Source organism: Lutra lutra, chromosome 2 (genome assembly GCF_902655055.1).
Source record: "Lutra lutra chromosome 2, mLutLut1.2, whole genome shotgun sequence".
Taxonomy (NCBI): Eukaryota; Metazoa; Chordata; class Mammalia; order Carnivora; family Mustelidae; genus Lutra; species Lutra lutra.
In genome coordinates, this window is record NC_062279.1 from 99,244,666 (window position 1) to 99,271,002 (window position 26,337).

Sequence of the window (26,337 nt, forward strand, 5' to 3'; positions counted from 1 at the left end):
TAATCAAAATGTGGAAAAATTTAAACAACTAATAGAATGTAAAAGAGAGACTCCATATGACTTTTATGAGAAGAATATGCTAGTTTGAGAAGCCTAAAGATCATGCATGGCATTGGAACCACAGAAAGAAAATTAATCCTTGCATTTCACTTGTTTCACCATTGAGTAATTTAAAAAGTAGAGGGTGATGGGCAGAACACTGCAAATATAAATGAATAGGAACAGACAAGAAGAGTTTTGGAAGCAGGGCATTCTAAGGTGTTTTCACTTTTGTGTACTGTAGTGTTTAAAAAGTACTTTAATAGAGAGCTGAAGAATTAATATCTTAATTAAATTTTTCTGTTTGTGCTTAGAAAACAAAACTTAGAAGACTATCAGTACAAGTAAATTTTTTTTTTAGATGTTATTTATTTATTTGACAGAGAGAGAGAGAGATCACAAGTAGGCAGAGAGGCAGGCAGAGAGAGAGAGAGGAGGAAGCAGGCTCCCCGCTGAGCAGAGAGCCCGATGTGAGGCTCGATCCCAGGACCCCAGGATCATGACCTGAGCCAAAGGCAGAGGCCTAACCCACTGAGCCACCCAGGCGCCCCTACAAGTAAATTTTTTAACTTCATAGAGGTTATGAACCTAAAAGTTTGTCTCTGGTAAAGGGAAAGAATGAGTCAAAAGTCCATTTGCTTTTTTCTAAGCTTTTCTATATAACTTTGCTACCATGTGCATGTATTATACATATCAAGTGTGTATACACATACACATAGTTTCTGCAGCTTTTGTTTCTAGAACTATGTTTTTCAGAATAGAAACAAAATTCTGAAAAGAAGGAAAACACATTCCAGACTGAAATATGTGAGCCTTTATATTTAAAATTCACCAAGTCATCAGAAGGAAAAGATACATATGAAAAGTACATAATTACCTATACCTTGGTTTCTACAGTAAAAAAAAAAAAAAAACACTGAAAGGTCAAATTGTATAAATAAAGACATTAGGCGGATATTATGTGTATGGGTTTATATCTTCACATAATAATGATGTGTCTATCTCATGGTTCTATATTAGCTTTCTATTTACCCTTTTAAAATATTTGTGTTCCTTATTAAATCATTTAGAAATCTAAATAAAATGTCTCCTATATGTGTGATTGTCTGTAATTAATTTTCAAGCATGGGTTTTATTGTGTTTCAATGAAAAAGTGATATGTTTGCTAAATGAACAGGCTAAAGTCAGGCAAAGATGACAATGTTTATTGTATCTTTCATTAGACTTGCAAAGAACTGAAACTCTTTTCTAAGTATCAGGAAAATATTCTCCAGGTTTTTTCTGCAGAATTAAAGTTTTCACAGAATTTTACTTGTTATCACACATATAAGGTATTCCTTGGTCAAATAAGTTTGAAGTAAGTTGGACTGCACAAAATTAAAACACTTTTCTTTATTGCAGGTCATGACGGAGCTTGTAATATTCTAATTCACACATAACAAAAGATCAACACATTGTGTGCATTTTCTACCATATATGTTTGCTCAGGCCCTCCTTTTTCTTTTCACAATTTTCTTATAGAGCTAATGTTTGCAAAACATACTTAGAAAAATTTTAATTTCTAGGATGCCACCTTGGTTCCCCAATTTCTAGCATCATTTTCAATGTACTAATTCTGAAATTGTAATTTAAATCTTAGCTATAGTGTTGGTTAAAAGCACAAATGAAAGGAGAGACAAAATTACAGTAAAGACATTTTTCTATTGTCATTAAAAATTCAAAGTAAATTATAGTTAAATATCTCACATTTAAAAGCCATTTATATCATCTTTAGTTTTAGATACTATGGAACTGTGTTCCTCAGTTTGCATAATCAGTCATCTTCAACAATGCATAGTATTATCTAGCCAGACAATAACTTCATCAATTTCAGAATGAAGTATCTTCAGATAACCACAGAGTATGAACCAAAGAATTCTATCAATAGTGAATGGTATTCTCTGTAATTGGCAACAGCTGTAAGAACTTATTCATTTATATTCTCTTCAATCTCTCTAATAAGAAAAAAATCTAAGAAAGATAGTAGCTGTAGTCTATTTGAAATTTGTACACTGGAATTATTATATGGAATAGCAAAGTCAAATATCAATACTGAGAAAAATTAGCTACTTTGAGGTCAATAAATTAATTTATTTATAAGTATATAAATATATAAATATAATATGAATATATTATTTATATAAATAAAAATCAATATAAATGTAATAAATATAAATAAATATGGTTTAAAAATGGCCTTCCAGTCCATCAATAATATCTTTAACTTTAGTTAGTATTTTTTAAATATCATAGGAAGAAAAAAAACAACTCACTGAAATAGGAGGTCAAAATTATTTGCTTTTAGGTTCAAGAAATCTATGTGTAGAAGTAATCTTTCAAGTTGTTATTATCTTGACAATTTACTTATTCTATTATCTTGACAATTTCCTCTCATATATGGCCAGAATAATTTATTCATGATCCTCTCAGAGCAAAATTCAGGATCTAATCTTGGTGAAAGGTTTACCTGGCTCAGGAAACAAATCACTTTAAAATCTGAGCATACCTGTTAAAGCAGCCACCCAGAACTGAGGCGGGGGGAAATGCTGCATGAGAGAAAAGCTCAGTTGGAGTTATAGAATCTGTTTGACCAAATTAAGCCAATCTCTCAGCAGACCCTATGGAAAGCCAATTAGTTGGGCTACAGAAAAATACCCAAAATATAACCAAGCAAAGAAAAAATACCTTATCCCCATAAATATCTTCTGAGAACTTATTAAAGAAACCTGTTGAGGGTGTGCGTGTGTGTGTCTGTGTAACAGAAAAAGAAAGACAGAAGACAGAATACAGAATTTTTAGGCCCAACTGAGGAAAGAAAATAGTGTATAACTTTAGATCTTAAAATCCTCAACTCATTTCTAAGGACTTGTGCCTTTAACTAATTTCTGGAAAGAAAGCACCTGTTATCAAGAGTCAGAGGAAGATCTGATGGACGCTGGTAGACGATGGGGAAGAATATATGACTTGGATTACTTTTCAAAGTTGGAAAATAGAATATAACTTGTGTCACTATAGTTCCTTTAATTTTGATGAAGCTACCAGGATGGGTGATTCAGCTGGAACTTCAGTATTAGATTAATTTTGGCAACCATTACTGAAATAGAAATGTGTCAGAAACTGATATTAGATATGTTCTGTATGATAATAATGTGACTTTACAAACTATAACTTTGGGCAGGGTGGGGGGGTGGGGAGAGGAATCCTTTTCTGGCCTATATAACCAGGAGCTTGAAACACTGAACAAGGTGTGTGAGGTGAACTGGAACTAGCCCAGAGATGGAAGACTCAAAACCAGACTGCATCCAACATTATAAACCCTCTTAAGGAGTAGAGCAGAGAAGAAATCTAGGTAAATAGGAAAATATACTAAAGAATGCAAAAAAATACTAAAAATACTAAAGAAACCAGACAAGTCTGATAAGATTTATCACAAATGTCCAGAAACATATCCTTCATACAGTCAATTTGTTTTAAAGTAGCTTTTTGTTTCAGGCATGAAACTGGAAAAGAGATAGTGAGAAAAACTACCCATTTTTTTTTTGGTGTTTTTTTTTTTTTTAATTTTTTTTTAATTTTTTTTCAGCATAACAGTATTCATTATTTTTGCACCACACCCAGTGCTCCATGCAATCCGTGCCCTCTACAATACCCACCACCTGGTGCCCCCAACCTCCCACCCCCCACCCCTTCAAAATTCTCAGATCGTTTTTCAGAGTCCATAGTCTCTCATGGTTCACCTCCCCTTCCAATTTCCCTCAACTCCCTTCTCCTCTCCATCTCCCCTTGTCCTCCATGCTATTTGTTATGCCCATTTTTTTTTGGTAAAAGTAGAGGATTGCTTTGTTTCTTTTTAAGGTACCCATTACAGAGAATCAAGAGCTAAAAACTACATTTCAGTTGCATTATGAACAATAACATTCTTTTAGATTGATGTTGCCCAAATGTTATTTATTATCCTCTACTTAGGATTGTGCAATTACACAAAGTGGTTATTTTTGAGATCAGATGAAATACATCAAATTCCAAGCTTTAGAGAAATGTTTACATCTTGACCATTGTCTTCTTTACACTGACTTCATCTTATTTACACAACCAAGGAAATCTACATTTTAAATCATTATTTTGGAAGACTATGATAAAGTAAAGATATGAGCATTTGTTTCCAAACTGCTCAGAGCTTGAATCACCTATTAAAAGTTGATCTTTCATTTTATATTGCGGAACACTAATCTGTAGAAACCAAAGTTAAGGAAGATTCTCATTATCTTAAATCTTCTGTTCAATAAAGTCCTAATTCATTTAGCATTTTGGTGTTACATGAGATACAAAGAGGAAAAATAACAAAGTCCTACCTCAAGGAAATACCAGTAGAGTGGAAAAGGGAAATGGGACAAATGCACATATGCCTATACCATAAAAGATAGAATAAGATTAGTACTATTAGTTCTATGGGGCTCTAAAAGAGAGAAATTTCATCTGGTTGGCAGAATCAGAAAAGATTTTGTAAAAGAGGACATTTGAGATAGGCCTAGAAAATGAGTAGAATTTTGTTGAACAGGTACAAACTATTTCCAGGTGAAGGAAACAATATATGCAACTTCTTTATATAGCAGATCATGAGGCACAGTTTGGAAACCGAATGTGTAATTCCATTAGATGATACATAGAAGAACACAAGGGGGGAGTGGGGAATGGAGAAGATTAGAATGGAAAGTCTGCAGCCATAATATGTAACTCGAAGTCTTTGCACCCATATAACAGTCAAGAGTTAGCCATGAAATATTGGTGAGCTTGGTTATGATAGGACCAGGACTGTGTTTCAGAAGACCCTTGAACCACTCATCTTCCCATATATATAAGAATGATGAAAATGACTTCTTAGATAGTATTCTTTTTTTTTCCTACAACATTATTTCCTATACAGTATACTAAACAACTTATCTATTCTACTCAGAATATATAACGGGTACTATTCCAAACAGTTTGGAATAAGCCCCTAGGTAATTACTGTGTAGCCTTATCTTGATATCAAATAGCTCCTTAATTGTTGGAGGATAGGGGAGTGGAGTAGAGAAAAGCAATATTACCTCCTTATTCATATATATTAAATTTCCACAAATATTTTTAATTTTATTGGACATTTACCAAAATAGTTCATTTTTAAATTTTAATAATAGTTTTGCTTGTTTCAGCTGATTATTACTATATTCAGAAAATTAAATAAAATTATAAGGTTCAAATGGAAGACTCCAGTAAATTCCTTTTGCTATTTTACCACCTGTTTTTCACATAAAAGAGCAACATAATGTTTTTACAAGTGTTACTCAAATTACCAATGAAATTTCTATTTTTCTTAATGCTAAGTTGATATTTCCAGAAATAGTTCCTTATAAAGTCACCTATTTACTTAATCTAAAAACAAGCTACCAAGCAATGGTTTAAGAACAGGTTTAAGAAATGTACCTACAATATGGTATAATTTTTGCACTTATATTGACACTTTAAAACTAGGGCCTAGGGGTGCCTGGGTGGCTCAGTGGGTTAAGCCGCTGCCTTCGGCTCAGGTCATGATCTCAGGGTCCTGGGATCGAGCCCCGCATCGGGCTTTCTGCTCAGCAGGGAGCCTGCTTCCTCCTCTCTCTCTACCTGCCTCTCTGCCTGCTTGTGATCTCTCCCTGTCAAATAAATAAATAAAATCTTAAAAAAAAAAACAAAAACAAAAACTAGGGCCTATGCCAGAACTGCTTTCAGTCAAATTTAAATCATCCTTACCTGATCTTTCAGAGCCCTCTGCATAAAAATAAGAATAAAATTGTATACAAAAGTGTCCTCAATTGGTCCAATACACCAAATTAACATCAATAAAGAACAATTATGGTATATTTAATTTTATTCCTTTTTAAATCTATCCATAAAATTAATTAATTAATTAATCTCTGTACAAAAGATATTTTTAAAAACTATTTTTTTCTTCTTCATTTTCCCTTTAGTCAATTTATTTCATGAAATCATCTCATATATTCCCAAGGCCAATAAACTATGCTACAATTATGAATATCATAGCTTGATATATCTCATTAAACACTTTTACCATGAAAAGTTTTTAGTAAAATTTACATCATCATAAATAAAATGTCAGAAAAGCTGTTACCTTTACAGTTATGGGAAAACAATGAATTCTATTAGAACTTAGCAAAAACTTGGGGCGCCTGGGTGGCTCAGAGGGTTGGGCCTCTGCCTTCAGCTCAGGTCATGATCTCAGGGTCTTGGGATCGAGCCCCACATCGGGCTCTCTGCTCAGCGGGGAGCCTGCTTCCTCCTCTCTCTCTGCCTGCCTCTCTGCCTACTTGTGATCTCTGTCTTTCAAATAAATAAATAAAATCTTTAAAAAAAAAAAAGGAACTTAGCAAAAACTTGAATGAATAAAATGTTTTATGCTGGTTTATATGGAACCATATTGTTCAGTGAACCTAGATTAAAAGCAGCTATGAAAACTTGGGAAAACTTCATACCATATGCACATATGATTTTATCTTTACAAAATATTTCTGAGTCAATTAAATAGCAGTTAGAGTAACATAATGAAGGTTCTCAAAATTACATTGCAAGTCAATACTTTTTTGAAAAATAAAGAGTTAATCTTAACATCTGGATTTCTAATCCTCTATAGAAAATGTAGTATGAGAAGATGACAGTCATTTGACATAATTTAACTTTTGGGTTTCTGTACCTCATCTTTCTCTCTAAAAGTTCTTGGATATTCCAGTTGTCCATATCTACATAATGTTTTAACCTTTACATCAGGTTTAGTTTTCTTTATAAAGATGGTCATTTGATAATGACAAATGAAGTGTGGCTAAATAAAAAGCTATGCAACAGATACACTCATGAGAATTTCAGACAGGACCAAAAATTTATTGTTGAGCTTTCAATATATTGTTACAATGTATACACATAAAACATACCAATTTGTATCTTTGGCTTACTAAATTAAGGGTCACAATAAAATAAGTTTGAATGCAATGCTATAATAACTCGGCTGAAATGATATTCATACTTAATCCATAGATTTTAAAGCGAAAAGTACTAAAAAATTATTTGTTTCAGGTTTTACCTAAAGGAATTCCTTCTGAAATATACTTGCAATGTGATTATCCAACTTAGCTGAACTTCTCCAGCAAGTTCTCTTTGGTAGAAACAGAAGGAACACAACTTTATCCACGAAGAAAACTACTGGGAAATATCTTCTCCCATTCTGTTGGTTGCTGGGGGAGTGGGAATTGGCGGGGGGTAAGGGGGTGGCTGGGTAATGGACAATGGGGAGGGTACGTGCTATGGTGAGTGCTGTGAATTGTCTAAGACTGATGATTCACAGACCTGTTCCCCTGAAGCAAATAATACACTGTATGTTAATTTTTAAAAAATAATAATAATGGAAAGAAAAATACTGGGAAGTAGCTTTATTTCAGCCTATAGCACATACAAAAGACCAAAGTCCTGGTTCATGTTTGTGCCAGGTTTTAGCAGATAGTGGATAACAAGGTAAGATAAAATCACACCCATATCTAGTCAGCTAAATTATAAAGATATCAATGACTAAGAGGGATAAAAGAAAGGTTTTAAAGAGCTTAAACAAATTATACTTACAGCATTAGTGTCATCCTTCTTTTAACTATTGTTTACCTAGTATGGCACAGGGCACAGCAGACTCAACCCTTTGTGACCTTCTAAGATATCTCACAAATTATCACAGTAATAGAGAACTCATAAGCTCCTAAAATACCCTATTTCATTTTCTGTTTACTGTGTCTACTGGAAAGTTTTATCGCTGTTATTTCTAAACATCTGCTTACCTCTAACAATATGAGATTGCCTGATCCTGAGACACACATAAAACTGTATTCACCACTATGCAGCCATCAAAAGAAATGAAATCTTGCCATTTGCGATGACGTGGATGGAACTAGAGGGTATCATGCTTAGCGAAATAAGTCAATCGGAGAAAGACAACTATCATATGATCTCCCTGATATGAGGGAGAGGAGATGCAACATGGGGGGTTAAGGGGGTAGGAGAAGAGTAAATGAAACAAGATGGAATTGGGAGGGAGACAAACCATAAGTGACTCTTAATCTCACAAAACAAACTGAGGGTTGATGGGGGGAGGGGGGTTGGGAGGGGGGTGGGGTTATGGACACTGGGGAGGGTATGTGCTATGGTGAGTGCTGTGGAGTGTGTAAACCTGGTGATTCACAGACCTGTACCCCTGGGGATAAAAATATATTATATGTTTATAAAAAAAAAAATTTAAAAAAAAGAGTATAGAAAGAACTCTTAAAACTCAGTAAAAAGATAAACTAATTTTAAAATAAAGGACTAATGGGCGCCTGGGTGGCTCAGTCGGTTGAACACTTGCCTTCGGCTCAGGCCATGATCCTGGGGTCCTGGGATCTAGCCCCGCATCAGGCTACCCGCTCGCCAGGGAGCCTCCTTCTCCCTCTCCCTGCTGCTTTGCCTACTTATACTCTCTATCTCTCTGTCAAATAAATAAATAAAATCTAAAAAAAAAAAAAAAAAACACACTTAAAAAGACATTTCTCCAAAGAAGAAACAAGTGGGTCACAGGAACACAAAAAGAGACTTAACATCATCAGTCATTAGGGAAATGCAAAACCATAATGAGATACTGCGCCCACTAAGAATGACTACAATCAAAAGGACAGAAAGCAGCAAGTGTTAGCAAGGATGCAGAAAAATGTTATAGACACGTTGGAAAACAGTTTGGCAGAGCTTCCAGATGTTAAGCATAGAGTTACCATAGAACCCAGCAACTCCACTCCTAGATACGTACCCCGAGAAATGAAAACATAGGTCCGCGCAAAAACTTGTACGTGAATGATCGAGGCAGCATGACCCGTCATAGCCAAAAAGCTGAAACAACCAAAATGCCCGTCACCTGACAAACAGATGAACACAATCTGACATATCCAGAAAATGAGAGGTTGTTTAGCAATAATGAGCAATGCAGTATGGACACATGCTAGACCTGGATGAACCCTGAAAATACGATGCTAAGTGAAAAGAGTCAGTCGTAAAGACCACCTATCCTATAGGAGGATTCCACTCATACAAAAAGGACAAGCATAAGCAAACCTAGAGAAACAGAAGGGAGATCAGCAGTTGCCTAGGACTTGCTGGGGGCTGGAAGGAGAAGTGACGCTAACGAATACAGGGTTTCTTTGGGGGGTGATGAAAATGCTGTAAAGTTAGATTTGGGGGACAGAAGCCTCTGGGAGAATACTGAAAACCACTAAACTATATACACTTTAAGTGGGTGACGTTTGTCGCATGAGAGTTCAATCTCAAGAGAGCTGTTCAATGTCATGGTCATATATGTGTATATTACTGCAAGTAGCATAAAAAAAATACTGTCTGACCATCAAAAAAAAAAACAAAAAAAAACTATTCACCAACATGCTTTGGGCACTTGCGTATGCCAGCCATTACACTGAGAACCTTTGTCAATTAGGAATGATTTTGTCCACAAGTAACAGAAAAACTCATCTAGTGGCTTAAACAAATGTATAATTATTTCTTTCACATAATAAGGAGTCTTAAGGCAAATGGCTTCTAGGGATGGTTCAACTGCTCAACAAGGGCAGAATAGGTGTGTAAATGATTCAATCAGCTGTTCTCTCATGCTGGTAAGAGACCTGCCACAACTTAGTTCTCACATCTGTCTCTAATTTCATCCCTCCCTTCTCTTCCCCTCACTCACTTCAGTCATAACTGACTTCTTTATTTGGCACATTCCCAGGCCAGGGTCTCCACACTGGCTGCTCCCTCTACTGGAATGCATACTCTTTATTTATATATTTATTTTTTTTTTTAAATTTTTAATTTAAAAGCTACTTTAATGTATTCATCATTATATGTTTATAAAAAAGTAAAAAAAAATTTTTAAAAGAGAAAAAAAGCTACTTTAAAACAAATTGAGTGTATGAAGGATATGTCTCTGGACATTTGTGATAAATCTTATCAGTCTTGTCTGGTTTCTTTAGTATTTTTCCTGTGGCCTTTTACCTAAATTCCTTCTCTGCTCTACTCTTTACGAGGGTTTATGATGTTTTCAATTTTTAATTTTTTTGTTTCTCTCCCCAACAAGTTCCATGAGATAAGTGCTTCTTATATGTTTTATACACTGATATGTCCCCTGTACCTAGAACAGTGTCTGTCTCATAGTAGACACTCAACAAATATATGTTAAATACATCAATGAATTTATTTTTAAGTTGGTAAAAATGGGGGAAAGATAGGTTGAACAATCTCTCCGTTTTTGTATAAAAGCCAAAACCTTTTATAGAAATACCCTCAAAACACTTAGGTTTTGTTGTCCAAACAGGATTACATAATCAACCATAGCTGAAAGAAAGGATAGAAAAGAGAGTGGTTAGCTTTTCCAGACTTTAGAGTGGACAAAGAAAGATAAGGGGGGTGGGGGGTGGGAGCAGGAATGAAGTGTGATGTTAGCCAACCAACAGTCTCCCATGCACTGTAATACATCACTTAAGCTAAGCTTTAAAACTTCATAGTAGGTACTTTTATTATATCCATTTACTGAATGAGTAAATCAAAAGATTATTAAGCAACTGCTCGAGGTCCCACAAGTATTAAGAGTGGCAATATGGTATTTTAATCCATGCTGCCAAATCCCTCTCTCTCTCTCTCTCTGTTATTTCAAGTTTTTATTTAAATTCTGATTAGTTAACATAATAGTGTAATACAGTTTCAGGAGTAGAATTCAGTGATTTATCACTTACATATAATATCTATTGCTCATCACAAATGCCCTTCTTAATACCCATTACCCATTTAGTCCACCATCCACCCACCTCCCCTCTAGCAACCCTGTTTGTTCTCTATAGTTAAAAGTCTTTTATGGTTTGCCTTACAATCTTTTTTCCTCCCTTCCCCTGTGTTTCATCTGTTTTGTTTCTTAAATTCCACTTAGGAGTGAAATCACATGGTATTTTTTTCCCTCTGACTTACATCACTTAGTATAATATACTCTAGCTCCATCCATGCTATTGTAAATGGCAATACTGCATTCTTTTTGATGGCTGAGTAATAGTCCATTGTGTATATATACCACATCTTTTTTTAAAAAATTATTTTTTTATTTATTTGACTGACAGAGTTCACAAGTAAGAAGAGAGGCAGGTAGAGAGAGAAGAGGAAGCAGACTCCCCGCGGAGCAGAGAGCCTGATGCAGGGCTCAGATCCCAAGACCCTGGGATCATGACCTGAGCTGAAGGCAGAGGCTTAACCAACTGAGCCACTCAGGTAGGTGCCCTATACCACATCTTTTTAATCCATTCATCAGTCGATGTATACTTGGGCTCTTTCTACAGTTCAGCTATTGCTGATAATGCTGAATCACTCAATATAAACATCGGGGTGCATGTATCCCCTCGTCAGTATTTTTTTTGTATCCTCTGGGTAAATAGTGTAACTGCTGGGTCACAGGGTAGTTTTATTTTAACTTTCTGAGGAACTTCCATACTGTTTTCCAGAGTACCTGCACCCGTTTCCCTATCTACCAACAGTGTTAAGAGGGATCCCCCTTCTCCTGCATACTCGTAGGAAAACATTTGCTGTTTCCTGAGTTGTTAGTTTTAGCCATTCTTTAAAAAAAAAAAAAAAAAAATATATATATATATATATATATATATTTTATTTAGTTAGTTGACAGAGAGAGAGATCACAAGTAGGCAGAGATCAGGCAGAGAGAGAGGGGGAAGCAGGCTCCCTGGGACCCTGATGTGGGGCTGGATCCCAGGACCCCAAGAGCATGACCTGAGCCTAAGACAGACACTAAACCATCTGAGCCACCCAGGCACCCCAGTTTTAGCCATCCTGATAGGTGTGAGACGAGATCTCATTGAAGTCTTGATTTGCTTTTCCCTGACAATAAGTGATGTTGAGCATATTTTCATGTGTCTGTTGACCATCTGGATTGGATGCCATTGTAAATGGCAATACTGCATTCTTTTTGATGGCTGAGTAATAGTCCTTCTTTGGAAAAACATCTATTCATGTCTTTTGCCCATTTCTTAACTGGGCTATCTGTTTTTTGGGTGTTGAGCTGGATACATTCTTTATGGATTTTGGATACTAACTCTTTATCAGATATGACATTTGCAAATATCTTCTACCATTCCATTCATTGCCTTTTAGTTTTGTTGATTGTTTACTTTGCTGTGCAGAAGTTTTTATCTTGATGAAGTCCCAATAGTTCATATTTGCTTCTGTTTCCTTTGCCTCTGGAGACATGTCCAGTAATAAGTTGCTATGGCCAATGTTTTCAAAGAGGTTGCTGCTTGTGTTCTCCTCTAGAATTTCAATGGTTTACTGTTTCACATTTATGTCTTTCATTCCCACATTTGTTCAATGTCATATAAGGGCATGACGTTTGGAGCTGCTACAGCTTCTTGCTATCATGAAGTACAAGATTTTTGAGATTCCTAGATCGGAAAGAAGGGAAGCACCTGCATCCTTGATTCTTGTTGTTGAATTATCTGAAACTGGAAGCACAAACCTAGAGTATTACTATTATGGGGGAAGATAAACTCTCAATAAATATGAAATGTTAAAATAAATCTCATAGTTTTAATGTGAATGCTATTATTTGGCCATTGTTCATACAATTCAATGAGAAGGAAAGTTATGAAAGTGCACTAAGGAGATCAGATATTAGAGTTATATGTTAGAAAGAACAGAAAGGTTAGTGCATTGAAAGAAAATTGAATTGCTCAGTGATTTATAATTCTAACAAAAGCCTTCCTAATTTGTGAAAATTCTCATCATAAAAATCAGAGAACAAAAAGAAGGGATGGGGAAGGACATATTATTTTCCTGATCACATAAATCAAGGGTCAACAAGCTTTTTTTTGTAAGGGACTTGAGATTAATTAATGATCTCTGTTGCAGCTGGTCAACTCAGCCATTGCAACACAAAAGCAGCCATAGACAATTTGTAACCAAATGAGCATCACTGTGCCAAAAAAACTTTTATTTATGTAAACTGAGATTTGAATTTCATATAATTTGGCACTCAATGGTGTTCTTCTTTTGACTTTTTTTATCTTTTTCAAATATCTAAAAATGCAAAATAACTTTAAGCTCATGACCGTACAAAAATTGCTAGATTTCATTTGTAGACCTTAATTTGCCAAGCCTGAAATAAAAAAAAGAATTCTTGTAGTCTAACTTGTTTCTACTACCACACTAACAGAAAACAAGTCTAATTCCATATATCCCCTATTCAGTTCTCCAGGGAAGTATTTCATATTAAGGAGGGCATATGATGTGATGTGATGTGATGTGAGGGCACACTGAGTGTCATATGCAACTGATAAATTATTGTACACTATCTGAAACTAATAATGAACTATATGTTGGCTAATTGAATTTAAATTAAAAAAAAAAAAGCAGTTCCCAATCAGCTGCCAGAAGGTTGCTTACAAGGGACTTCAAATCAATTTGTACATCAAACAATATCTATGAATAGAAAAATAAAATGATTCATATAATCACATAAAAAAATCAAGGATGTTCCATACTTCTTACCACTACTAATTGTTTCTTGCTTTACGCAAACCTAAAAATTTGGAAGGTTTAGGCCATAATAAAACTGAAGAGATAAGCATTTTGCCCTTAATGCATTTATTTATTATACTTGTTATAGAATACAAATCCCACTATTTCTTCTTATTCAGTAACACTACATAACTGGCTCCTATTCACCCATTATTCATCATTTTATTATGTGTCTTGCAAACTAACTTATTAGTAGAAATACCTATGTCAAAGGAGTAATAGCAATATCATGAGTTTACCCCTTAAATTTATATGAATGTATTTTATTATTTCACTGATGTAAAGGTAAGCCAATGTAAAAAACCTTTAGGGTTTTTTTAGGGTGATTTATTTTAGATAGCATGACCATACATCTCAGCCTAGAACAGGGTCAGATTAGCACAGTGCCAGATTAGTACCTTTGTCCTTTGTGTAATTATTCACAGTGCCCTATTTCATTAGGAAAAGTATATCCATGTGGAAAATAAATTATATGGTTTCTACAACTTTAGGAAACACATAAGCCTATTTTTGTAGTCTATATTTGATAATTCTATTTTCAAAAGTTCTCAGAAGAGGTCTAATTCTGATGTTTATTCCTGCTCGAAAAGTGATATTTATTTGTGCAATTTTTAATTGTTGCTTGTGAACTCTTGTTCACCAGGGTTTATTTCTGAGAATCTTGTGAGGACTAGGATAGAGTTTTTGCTTCTCCCAACCACCCTATGGATGGTACCACCATAAGACTACATTTTATGTGTTACTGTCTCAGGTTAAAATCTTCCAAAATCATGAAAGTAGTGGAATGCAATTGCTAAACTTGAGTACAGATTTATGATTATGAATTCTCAAGGAAGGACTTTTTAAATTCAGGCCAAAGCAAAATGTTTTCTTTTTTAATATTTTATTTATTTATTAGAGAAAGAGAGAATAAGCCAGAGGGGAGGGACAGACAGAGAGGAAGAAGCAGAATCCCTGCTGAGCAGGAAGCCCCAGGATCATGACCTGAGCCAAAGACAGACCCTTAATCAACTGAGCCACCCACATGTCCCAACAAAATGCTTTCTTACAGGTTTTTTGTTTGTTTTGCTGATGTATTCAATATTTTTTTCCTAGTCCATCCTTCAGCTGATAGTGTAGCCCTTAGAAAATTCTGGCTTTTGGGCACCTGGGTGGCTCAGTCCATTAAGCATCTGCCTTTGGCTCAGGTCTTAGAGTTCTGAGATTGACCCCTGCATTGTTCTCTTTGCTCAGTGGGGAGAGGGCTTCCCCCTTTCCTTCTGCCCTTCTTCCCATCTCGTTCTGTCGCTCTCTTCTCTAAAATAAATAAAATCTTTAAAAAAGAAGAAAGAAAAATCCTGGCTTTGTTAGTAGGTGTAAGTTTCTACTCACTAGTTCTGAACCTAAATCCTTTCTTTATATGGTTATCAAAATGCTAACTCCCCACCTTCTACAAGTCAGTCAAAGCATTAATAACTGCTTACTACTCAAGAGATGCTATCTCTTGAAATCTCTTGAGTTCTTGAAGCTCAGAACTACATTTTAAAGCATGTTTGCAATATCTTAGCCAGCATTTTACAGTGTGAGGATTTTTAAAACATCTAATTTTCCATATTCCCTGAAACCAAACAGAATGGCAAGTGGGGAAGAAAAGAGTAAGACTAGCAAAGGATAAGTTGAAGAGATTGTAAGAAAATTAAAAGGTAAACACAGTAAATGGGGGAGAGATTTTCAAGAAAGACCTGATCAGTCAAATGAGCAACACGAGAAGGATGAACATAAGAAAAAGAACATCAGCTTTATATAAAAGATTGCTAGGAACTTAAAATTGTAAGTTCAGAGCAGTATTTCAGGAGGTGATACCTGAAAAATATAAACCTTATTATTTGAAGAAATTAGCTGAAAATAGAGACACAGAATAGCCTAAGTCAGGAGATCCTTCATTACTGAAATCATTATGCAGATTAAATAATTTTTGTAAATTCTAAGCATGGTGTTCTATAGACACCAAATAATAACTGTTACTTTCTCTAGTCCTTTCCCTTCTTCCATGAGGAAATTATACTGATACTGCAAGATGCTATAAGGCAAGAACTTTATAAAATAGAATTCTCGGATATAAACTACCATGCAGGAAAGGGTTAACTCAGCAGGCCTTAGTTGCTTAAACCTGCACATTTCCAAGAAACACCTGTCTTATGTGAATGACCCCAAATAAAAACTCTGGACACCAACACTCAGGTGAGTTTCCTTGGCTGGCCATGTTTTTTCACATGCTGTCACACCTGATTGGGGGGAAATTAGGTGATTCCATGCAACTCCACTGGGGTAGGATACCTGAATCCTTTGCTTAGTTTCTCCTGGACTCCATCTCATGTACCCTTGCCTTTGCTGACTTTATTCTGTATCATTTCATTGTGATAAATAGCAATTGTGTGTATAAAGTTTTTCTGATTCTTGGGAGTTCTTCTAGTGAGTCATCAACACTCTGAGTGATCTAAAGGATCTTGAACAAAATTACAAAATAGTTTCATATGTTTCCTAAAGTTATGATGACCATGCAGCTCATTTTCCAAATGGATATACTTTTCAGAGTGAAACAAGGCACTATTAACAATTACATACAATGCAAGATGAAGGATGAGGGTCAAATCAAGCACACTTTTTTAAAGATTTTATTTATTTATTTGTGAGAGAGAGAGAGTGTATACAGGAGCAAGGGGAGGGGCAGACAAGAGGAAAAAGTAAACTTCCACTGAGCAGGGAGCCCCACTAGGGCTTGATCCCAGGACCCCAGGATCATGACCTGAGCCGAAGGCAGATGCCCAAGTGACTGAACTACCTAGGTTCCCCAAGCACATTTCCATTAAGAACTTTTTATCATAGTGAAAACATAGAAAAAAATTCAGTAGGGAATTAGATATCTTGAGGGAAGGGTCAAAACTTTGAACAGCTACTGTGAGGAGTATTTATTGAGTCAAATAAACTCAATTGAAATGCCAAATAGCAGTCAAGACTTAATTGTATTTATGAGCATCAGTTTGGAGAGGGTCACACATGCCCAGTAAAAGGGAAATTTATTCCAGAGATCCTCTTTGGTTAAAAAAAAAAAAAGGAAAACATCACAATTACTAAATGCTAACAATTGCCCTCAGATTTTCTTTCAGATCTATATGTGTGCATTTTGCATCTTCCCATGTTGGGTCACTAACACCTTACCAATAATACTTCAATACCCCAGAAGTCCAAAAATTCTAATCTAAAATCAAAACTCTTTTATTATTTGTTTTTAATTTAAAAAGTAGGGCATGCTCTCATTATATTTACAAAGTAAAAACTACATAAAATAATGGATAAATCACTTCTTATATAAACCCCTTATTATTTTGTTGCATTTATTTCCATTCTTTTTAAAGTAAATAATATTCATCAACATACACAGTTCTGTTTATTTAATAAGATCATATTCTACAGAAATTTTTATATACACTTTTTCTTCAGTAATATTTTATTAAAAGCATCTTATCAGCAGATCCTATATGTTTTAAAAGTATATCCTTTAAATGACTTTATCATATTCCATCATAATGAAATCATCAATCCCTTCATTTTACAGATGAGAAATCTGAAGCTTTGAAAGGTTAAGTGATTTCTCCAAAGTCATAAAGGTAGTCGAATTAGATTTAGGATGAAAAAAGTAATTTCTTCAGATTTGTTTAATATTTTCTGACTTCACTTTAATCTGTCCAACATAGTGTTTCTCATTTAATCTTCCTGAAATATCGACTTGAGTCATATCAATCCCTGCTTTACAGCATTGGCTCCCAACTCCATAGGCAAAAACATCAAAACTCTCACCCTAGTTTCAAGACCATTTAAAATCTAGCTTTATACCACCTTCCATCCTATCCCAAACCACTTTATCTTAATCATCTGCTCAAATTTAGCCTATAATGTCACCCTAGAATACAGCATGCAGTTACAGAATCCAAGACTTATGAACCCTTTTTCCCTCACCAAGATTTAATTTTCTTTTTTTGCATATATCCAAATACTAATATCCTTCAAGACTCTATTCAAATCCTGTATCCTTCACAAAATCTTTTAAAACCACTCTAATTTACTCTAATTTTTTAGTCCTCTAAATTATTTTTATATGAATAGTAGAGTGTCTTCCTATTAGATGTAAATTATCTCAATTATTCATTGGGATGTCAATCACCCTGGAAATGCTGAAGAAAAATACTCAACTATACTGACTGGACTCATTTTAAATTCATGAATGCAAACTTTAGATGGATTCCTTTTTTCAAAAAGTTGTATTGTAGTAAAGTATAGATAGCATAATATTAATAATTTTAACCATTCAGAAGCACAATTCAGTATCACTAAATACATTCACAATTTTGTATAACCACCACCACTATATATGCCCAGAACTTTTCAACATTCCCAACAAAACTCTGTATCCATTAATCATTTTCTTCTCCCCTATCCCCCCAACTCTAGTAATCTCTATTCTATTTTTTATGAACTTGCATATTCTAAGTACCTCACATAAGTGAAATTGTATAGTATTGGTCCCTCTGTGTCTGGCATATTTTTTATAAAGCATAGTGTTTTCAAGGTCCATTCATGTTGTTCCATACATCAATATTTCAGTCCCTTTTGTGGCTGAATAATATTTCATTGTACATATGTAACACATTCCATTTATTCATCTGTTGATGGATACTTGGGTTGTTTCTACACTTCTGGTTGTGAACATTGGTGTACAAATATCTGTTCATATCTCTGTATTCAATTCTTCTGGATATACACCTAAGAGTGAAATTGCTGAGTCATACATTAGTTTTATGTTTAATCATTTGAAAACCACCAGACCAACCTGTTTTCCACAGCCACTGCACCATTTTATATTCTTACCATTTGATACACAGGGTTTCAATTTCTGCACATCTTTGTCAACACTTGTTATTTGCTGTTTTTTAGATTAGATCATGCTAGAAAGTATGAAGTGGTATTTCATCATGATTTTGATTTTCATTTCCCTAGAACAAATGATGTTGAGCATCTTTTCTTATGCTTATTGGCCATTTATATATCTATATTGGAAAAATATCTAGTTAAGAACATTGCCCATTTTTTAAAAGATTTTATTTATTTTTGGAAAGAGAGACAGAGTGGGGGGGTGGTTGGGGGTGAAGGCAGGGACAGAGGGAATGAGAATCCCAAACGGACTCTGCACTGAGTGCTGAGCCTGACACAGGGCTTAATCTCACAACCCTGAGATCATGACCTGAGCTTAAATCAAGAGTTGGATGCTCAATTGACTGCACCATCCAGTCACCCCAAGAACTTTGCCATTTTTAAAACTGGCTTATTTACTTTTTGTTGTTGTTGAGTCTTAAAATTATATATAAAAATAAATGATTTGCAAATATATATATGATTTGCAAATATTTTCTTCCATTCAGTAGGCTGTCTTTTTGTTATATTAATAATATCCTTTGATGTGCAAAAGTTCTCATTTTTTTTAAAGATTTTATTTATTTATTTGAGAGAGAGACAGCTAGAGAGAGAGAGAGAGCATGAGTGGGTATGGAGCAGAAGGTGAGGGAGAAGGAGAAGCTGACTTTCCACTGAGCAGGGAGGCCAACACAGAGCTCAATCCCAGGACCCTGAGATCCTGATCTGAGCCAAAGGCAGACCCCTAACCGACTGAGACACTAGGTGCCCCCAAATTTCTTAATTTTTAATGAAGTCCATTTTTCTTTTTGTTGTTGTTATCTGTGCTTTTGGTGCCATATCCATGACATCATCAAATCTTGTATCATGAAGATTTTTCTTAATATTTTCTTCTAAAAGTTGTGTAAAGCTTTAGCTCTTCTTTAATCTATTGTGAATTTTGTATATAGCATAAGGTAAGGGTCCAGCTTCATTCCTTTGCATGTGGATGTGATGTTCAGTTTTCCCAGCACTGTTTGTTGCAAAGACTTTCTCCCATTGAATGGTCTAGGCACTATTGTTGAAAATCAGTCAATATGGGGCAGAATTTATTTGTGGGCTCTCTGTTTTGCTGGTCTAAGTGTCTGTCCACATGCCAGGACCATACTACTTTAAAACTGTAGCTTTGGGGCGCCTGGGTGGCTCAGTGGGTTAAGCCGCTGCCTTCGGCTCAGGTCATGATCTCAGGGTCCTGGGATCGAGGCCCGCATCGGGCTCTCTGCTCAGCAGGGAGCTTGCTTCCCTCTCTCTCTCTCTCTCTCTCTCTGCCTGCCTCTCTGTCTACTTGTGATCTCTCTCTGTCAAATAAATAAATAAAATCTTTAAAAAAAAAAACAAAAAACTGTAGCTTTGTTATAAGTTTTAAAATGAAGATATTAGTCTTTCAATATTATTCTTTTTCAAGGTTCTTTTGGTTATTTGGGTCCCCTTTCAATTCCTTCTGAATTGGGAATTGACTTTACCTTTTCTGCAAAAGAAGCTGTTAGAATTTTGATACAGATTGTGATAAGTCTGTAGATCATTTTTAGTAGCACTGACATCTTAACAGTGTTAAGCCTTCCTATTCATAAACACAGGTGAAAGTTTAAGGTTTTCTCAGGTTTCTTCTGAGCCAGAATCTTTCCCCAGGAATGCCCAGTGACCTACTAAATCCCCTATATGTGTGGCTATTTTTGAATATCCAAAAGATAACCAGGTACTGTCCTTTTAAATATCCTGGAAGCTGCTCTAGCCAACAGAGATTAAAACAACTGTGACTTGCCTTTTGCACCAAAATGATCAGAAACACCAATATGCAATCAGAACACAGAGCCCCAATATTGGAAATACAAGGTCCTTATTGCCCACCCTGGCTCCAGTAAGCCAAACCAGAAATATGGGTTGTCATTTCCACAGCTGCCTGCCATGGAGCGAAGCAGGTTTGGGTAGTCACTACACGGGAGGCTGAAATGGGCAGATAATAACAACTCACCAGCTAAGCTTTCCATTAGGTGCTACAGTGTTCAAATAGACTCCAGAGCTCCAAAAAATGCACTTTGGTTTGTGCCAGTACAATTGTTTCCTAGGTGGAGAGACAAATTCTTGGCACTTTCTACTCCACTATCTTCCCTGACTACACTCCCCATCAGATGGGTTCTTAATCCCCAAGTTTATGTACCTACTCCAACCTCCTTCCCAATCCCCAGACTCAGGTATACAATTCCTACTACTAGCGACTTTTAATACTGCACACAGTCATACTATTTCTGTCTGATCTATGTGTAGTCTCCCACTCCTAAATGACTATTTCACAACTTCTCTCTTTTCAGTCACTCAATAAATCTTTGCTGTCTGCCATTTACAGTACTTTCTATATCCCACTGGGAAAAAAAGGCAATCAGAAATTTCCACTGACCCCCATTACTATCTGCCCAATTACCAGCATCTTGCATATACATCCTATTTTCCCCTGTTATCATATATCCATACTGTTAGGGAGGTCAAATTAAAAAATATTTTTAGGGGTGCCTGGGTGGCTCAGTGGTTAAAGCCTCTGCCTTCGGCTCAGGTCATGATCCCAGGGTCCTGGGATCGAGTCCCGCATTGGGCTCTCTGCTCAGCAGGGAGCCTGCCTCCTCCTCCTCTCTCTCTCTGCCTGCCTCTCTGCCTACTTGTGATCTGTCTGTCAAATAAATAAAAAAAAATCTTAAAAAAAATAAAAAATAAAAAATATTTTTAAAAAGGAAGGGAGGTTAAATGTTTCTGCTTATCTTCAAACTTCAACAATTTTTTTTTTGTGGCAAGTTCTGGGGGAAAAGGGTATACTCTTTTACTTCTATTATTTGTATTTATCTAATAAATACTTAACAAATATGAGTCTTTACTCCATATAACAATTTTTTAATTTTTTGAAGATTTATTTGTTTTAGAGAAAGAGAGAGCATGTGCACTCAAATTGGGGGAGAGGCAGAGGGAGAGAATCTTCAAGTAGACCCCCCCACTGAGCACAGAGTCCCATGAGGGGCTCGATCCCACAACCCATGAGATCATGACCTGGGCCAAAACCAGGTGCTTAAATGACTGAGCCATCCAGGTGCCCCTATAAATATTTAAAATTTAATAGAGAATGGTACACCATGTCTATCAGTAATTCAAGAATGCCCTCTAATAATATACTTCTAACTGCAATCAGTTTAATGTATAAAACCCTGTAATACATCCAACTGAATTACTGGTTTATGGAAAGCAGCATAATAGTTCAAAGGGAGATAATTGTGCTCATACTGCATACTCTAGTATTCTTTTCTATTGTAAGGATTTATCAACCCTACAAATCTACAAACTCTACAAATCTACAAATCAAGCTCTATAACCGAGTCATCTTTACTTACTCTGACATAAGCCTATTTTCCATAAACATACTGCCTTTTCTTTTCTCTAGTATTATAAACTGTGTACTTCCTTAAAAAAATAAATATACTTTATGTTCCCTTCCTTTCTCATAATCTTTATTGTGTATGTTTACAAAATATTTGGCTTTTAAGAATAAACTGGTACTGCATGTACCTAAATTTGACCAATACTTTCTCAAACAACGACATCAGCTAAAACTTTATATTAATTCACACTTACTGGACTCCCTGAGTATACTGCAGACTGGTCAAAAACTCTAAGTTTGTATTCTTAGAAAATGATTCTCCATGAAAGATGTCTGAAATCCATCTGTTTTTATAGGTTCCTATCTCTATTGCAGGACATGTTCTTTGGCTGTAAATGTTATAAAATCCTTGGATAAAAGGCTTAGGAAACAGAGCCTGGTGAGAGATGCTCTACAGATGTAAAATAAATATTCATGACACCTGGTGTAGAATTCACAGGACCAGTAAAAGACTTTGACCATGACAAGAGTTTGTCCTCCAAATTTGTGGTTCCTACTGGACAAACCAACATTACCTGACTATATTTCTGATTTTTCTAATCATAATTTTTTCTCTTTCTCCTCTTCACTCTCTCTTCTGTTTTTTTTTTTTTTAATTAAAAAAAATCTCTCTCCTCCTCTTTCCCCACAAGAATTATTTCAAATCTTCCCACTTGTTGAAAGACTTGAATGAATTACATGATGTCATTTTCTGCTTTGGCATATTGTAATGTTTTAAATTAAGAAATCATTAGATAAACAAAATTATAAAAAGTGCAAGAGAAGTATTCACTTCTGCATTCTTTATAGATTGTTCCAGTTCCCTGTACCTTTCAGAAAATGATTTTGCCTTATATTTTGAGGAGAAATTCTTTCTTAGAAAGAATTCCTGCAATTCCTTGTTCCCTCCACTCAGTCCAAGAAGCATAGGAGCATTTCCACTATTTCGGTTTCCTCCTTTTAATTTCAGTACAATAAAACTGACAGACCATCATAAAAAAGTTAAAAACATGTTTTTAAATTTACATATATATGGTTACATTTTGATGTGCTTATCATATTGCCCCTCAGTTCTATTATCCTCCTTAGGTAGATACACTCCTCTTTGTTCTTGTCAGGGTCTAGAAAATAATAAAAACATCAACTATAACCCAAATGAGTAATCTGTAAGAGCTACTATAAAAATGTACCCTACCATTTCAAAGCCACTGGACCTTCCTCCAAGTGAAAACAAATGAAAGATGTGAGAACATCTGTCTCACATTGAGGTTTTTCATCCATTTTGAGTTTCTCTTCATGTATGGTGTCAGAGAATGGTCCAGTTTCAGTCTTCTGCATGTGGCTGTGCAGTGTTCCCAGAACCAGTTATTGAAGAGACTGTCTTTTTTCCACTGGATATTTTTTCCTGCTTTGTTGAAGATTATTTGACCATGGAGTTGAGGGTCCATACCTGGGCTTTCTACTCTGTTCCATTGGTCTATGTGTCTGTTTTTGTACCAGTACCATGCTGTCTCGGTGATCACAGATTTGTAATACAGCTTGAAATCAGGCAATGCGATGCCCCCCAGCTTTTGAAAAAAATTTTCAACATTTCCTTGGTGATTTGGGGTATTTTCTGGTTCCATACAAATTTTAGGATTGTTTGTTCCAGCACCTTGAAAAATACTGATGGTATTTTGATTGGGATGGCATTGAAAGTATAGATTGCTCTGGGCAGCACAGACATTTTAACTATGTTTATTCTTCAGATCCATGAGCACTGAATATTTTTCCATCTTTTTGTGTCTTCTTCAATTTCTCTCATGAGCGTTCTGTAGTTCCTAGATTACAGATCCTTTACCTCTTTAGTGAGGTTTATTCCAAGGTATTTTATGGTTTTGGGTGCTATTGTAAATTGAATCAATTCTCTAAGTTCCCTTTCTACAGTTTTATTGTTAGTTTATAAGAATACAAAAAAAATAGATATAGATATATATAGAATATAGATATTCCCTTATTTACACTGACTACAGTCTTTTCACATGTAGTATCCATTAAGTTGAATACTTGATACAGGCTATTTTATTTATAATTCAAATGCATCTCTTCATTGTCTCATACTTTCATCTGTTCTTCATTTAAAAAAAAAAAAACCCTTTGAAAACTCCCTGACCTCCCCCTAAAATGAAGTTAATTATATCACAAGCAGCTCTTCTCCTAATTAAGCTTACTCGAACCACAAATGCATTTTCTCATTATCACTAACACTAGGATAAGGTCCTCTGGTTGACAATTAGGTGAATGCTCTGCTCCATGAGATTGACTCCCAAGTATAATATGGGTTTAACTCAGGTTTGTGGTTACAAGAAAGTTAACCCTTTGCAAAATAAGTTCTTCTGGAAGTATTCTTTGTGATAGTCAACACTTTCCAGAAGTCAGTGAATTAACCCTTTCTATTTTTACTCCTCAATTTGATAGATTGATATTAGAGAGATAAATAGATAGATCCCTAACACAAAACAATAGATGTCCTTCAGATTAGTATTAATAATTCATACACTGAGACTAAACCTTCCATTAGCTCAAAAATATCAAATTTCCAAACTAATATATTCATGCATTATTAGTAGTCAGTGAGTTAGTTCATCCTGTCTCAGTGGAGTGTGCTTTTCTTGCCATTTTCTTGTACGTATTTAACAGGGGTGTAGATAGAGGTCAATATGTTTAATAAGTTATGAGATTAACTACTACATCATTGGTTTTATACCAGCTCAATATACCATATAAAATTAAGTGCAAGAAACCTAATTTCTCTGGTAACTTCAATGAAGAAAAAAAAAACCTACAAGTTGTGGTAAATGTTGCTAAATGAGATAAATGATAAATATTTAAATAATTTTAATGAAATTTATTACAGTCATTATTTCCATATGTTGCTTGTTGGTATCAGTTTGGACTTCAGGGTTTTGGAATTACTGGTCTTCCATCTTTTTAATGAGAAGTAAAATGATATATTAAAATGTATAGCATATATTTCAGGGAAGAATGGTTTTAGTTTATCAAAGTTTATCTTAGAAAGCCATTTGTGTGAGAATAGGTGACACTAGAGGGCAACCTGTAAGGAGAGCAAAAAAAAGGGGGGAGGGGATAAAAGACTATGAGAAAATGAAAGGTGTTTGGTTTTATTTTGCTCTGGCATTCTAGACAGGAAAGAGATGAAGAACCCAATAAATTAAGGAGAAAAGGAAATCATAGATAGCAAAACAGAGTTTAGCAAGATGGCAGAAAATTGGGAACAATACACCTACAAAGAACATTGTAAAAGATTTAGGAAAAATGGATGTTATATTTACACTTAAACTATTTGTTGATGAGAAAGACAAAATACACTGAACATTGAAAGAGATATTTTATTCAGGCTTATGCAAAGAGGATGTCATAATGAGAAATGTCACAAAGAAAAGGAAGGGGGCCTGAACTTTTATGGCTTAGCCATAGGTAAACTAGAGTCATTTAAGTCATTTACTAGTCTTAAGAGAGTCATGAGAAAGGATGGAGATTAATCTTTTATCAGAGGATATGAGGGTGGGGTGGTCCTTTGCCATTAGCCTTTACCCAGAACACAAAAGTATGGAGGATTTCTTAATCTTCACTGCTTTCTCAAAATAATAGGGCCAAGAAAGAAACAAAGAAAGAGAAAGAAGAAAAAAAATTAAAAATTGTCACTATTCTCTGAAATAGTCATCCATTTTTACCATCTACCTTTAGTAAAGTCTACTGTGTATGGTGCTTTTCTTTCAAGGAATGAAAGAGTTGAATTTTATTTTAGATTAATGGAATAGAGGTATGAAAAGAAGAATACAGGTGGTGAGATGTAAAGAGGTGGTCAATGATTGAGTGGAAAAAGGAAATTAAAACAAGAGGTGGTGAAAAGGAAGTCATCAAGAATCTTCAGCACTACTGCATGGTCAGGGAGTGAGAGTTGTATTTTTAATGCATATAAATAAGAAGATTGGAGGATTTACTGATTTCCCAGTAGTTAGTATCTGGGCTATTCAAATAAAACCAGAAAAATCAGGTGCCCATAATGAAATATAAAAATATTTAATATATTAAATACTTTTTTACTGAAGTGTCAGGAACTTGTTTCCTGAAGTTTCAGATAAGATCTAAAGATGTATCACAAGAAGGGATGCTGTATTCCTCTATCTATCCAAGTAATAAGCCAGAGAGTTTTG

General features: G+C 35.1%; 1 protein-coding gene across 1 annotated transcript in view; it reads right to left on the reverse strand.

Annotated features, from left to right (window-relative positions):
- STPG2 (sperm tail PG-rich repeat containing 2) overlaps positions 1-26,337 on the reverse strand; it is a 578,171-nt gene that overhangs the window by 250,018 nt on the left and 301,816 nt on the right. The gene's annotated exons all lie outside the window — the stretch shown is intronic.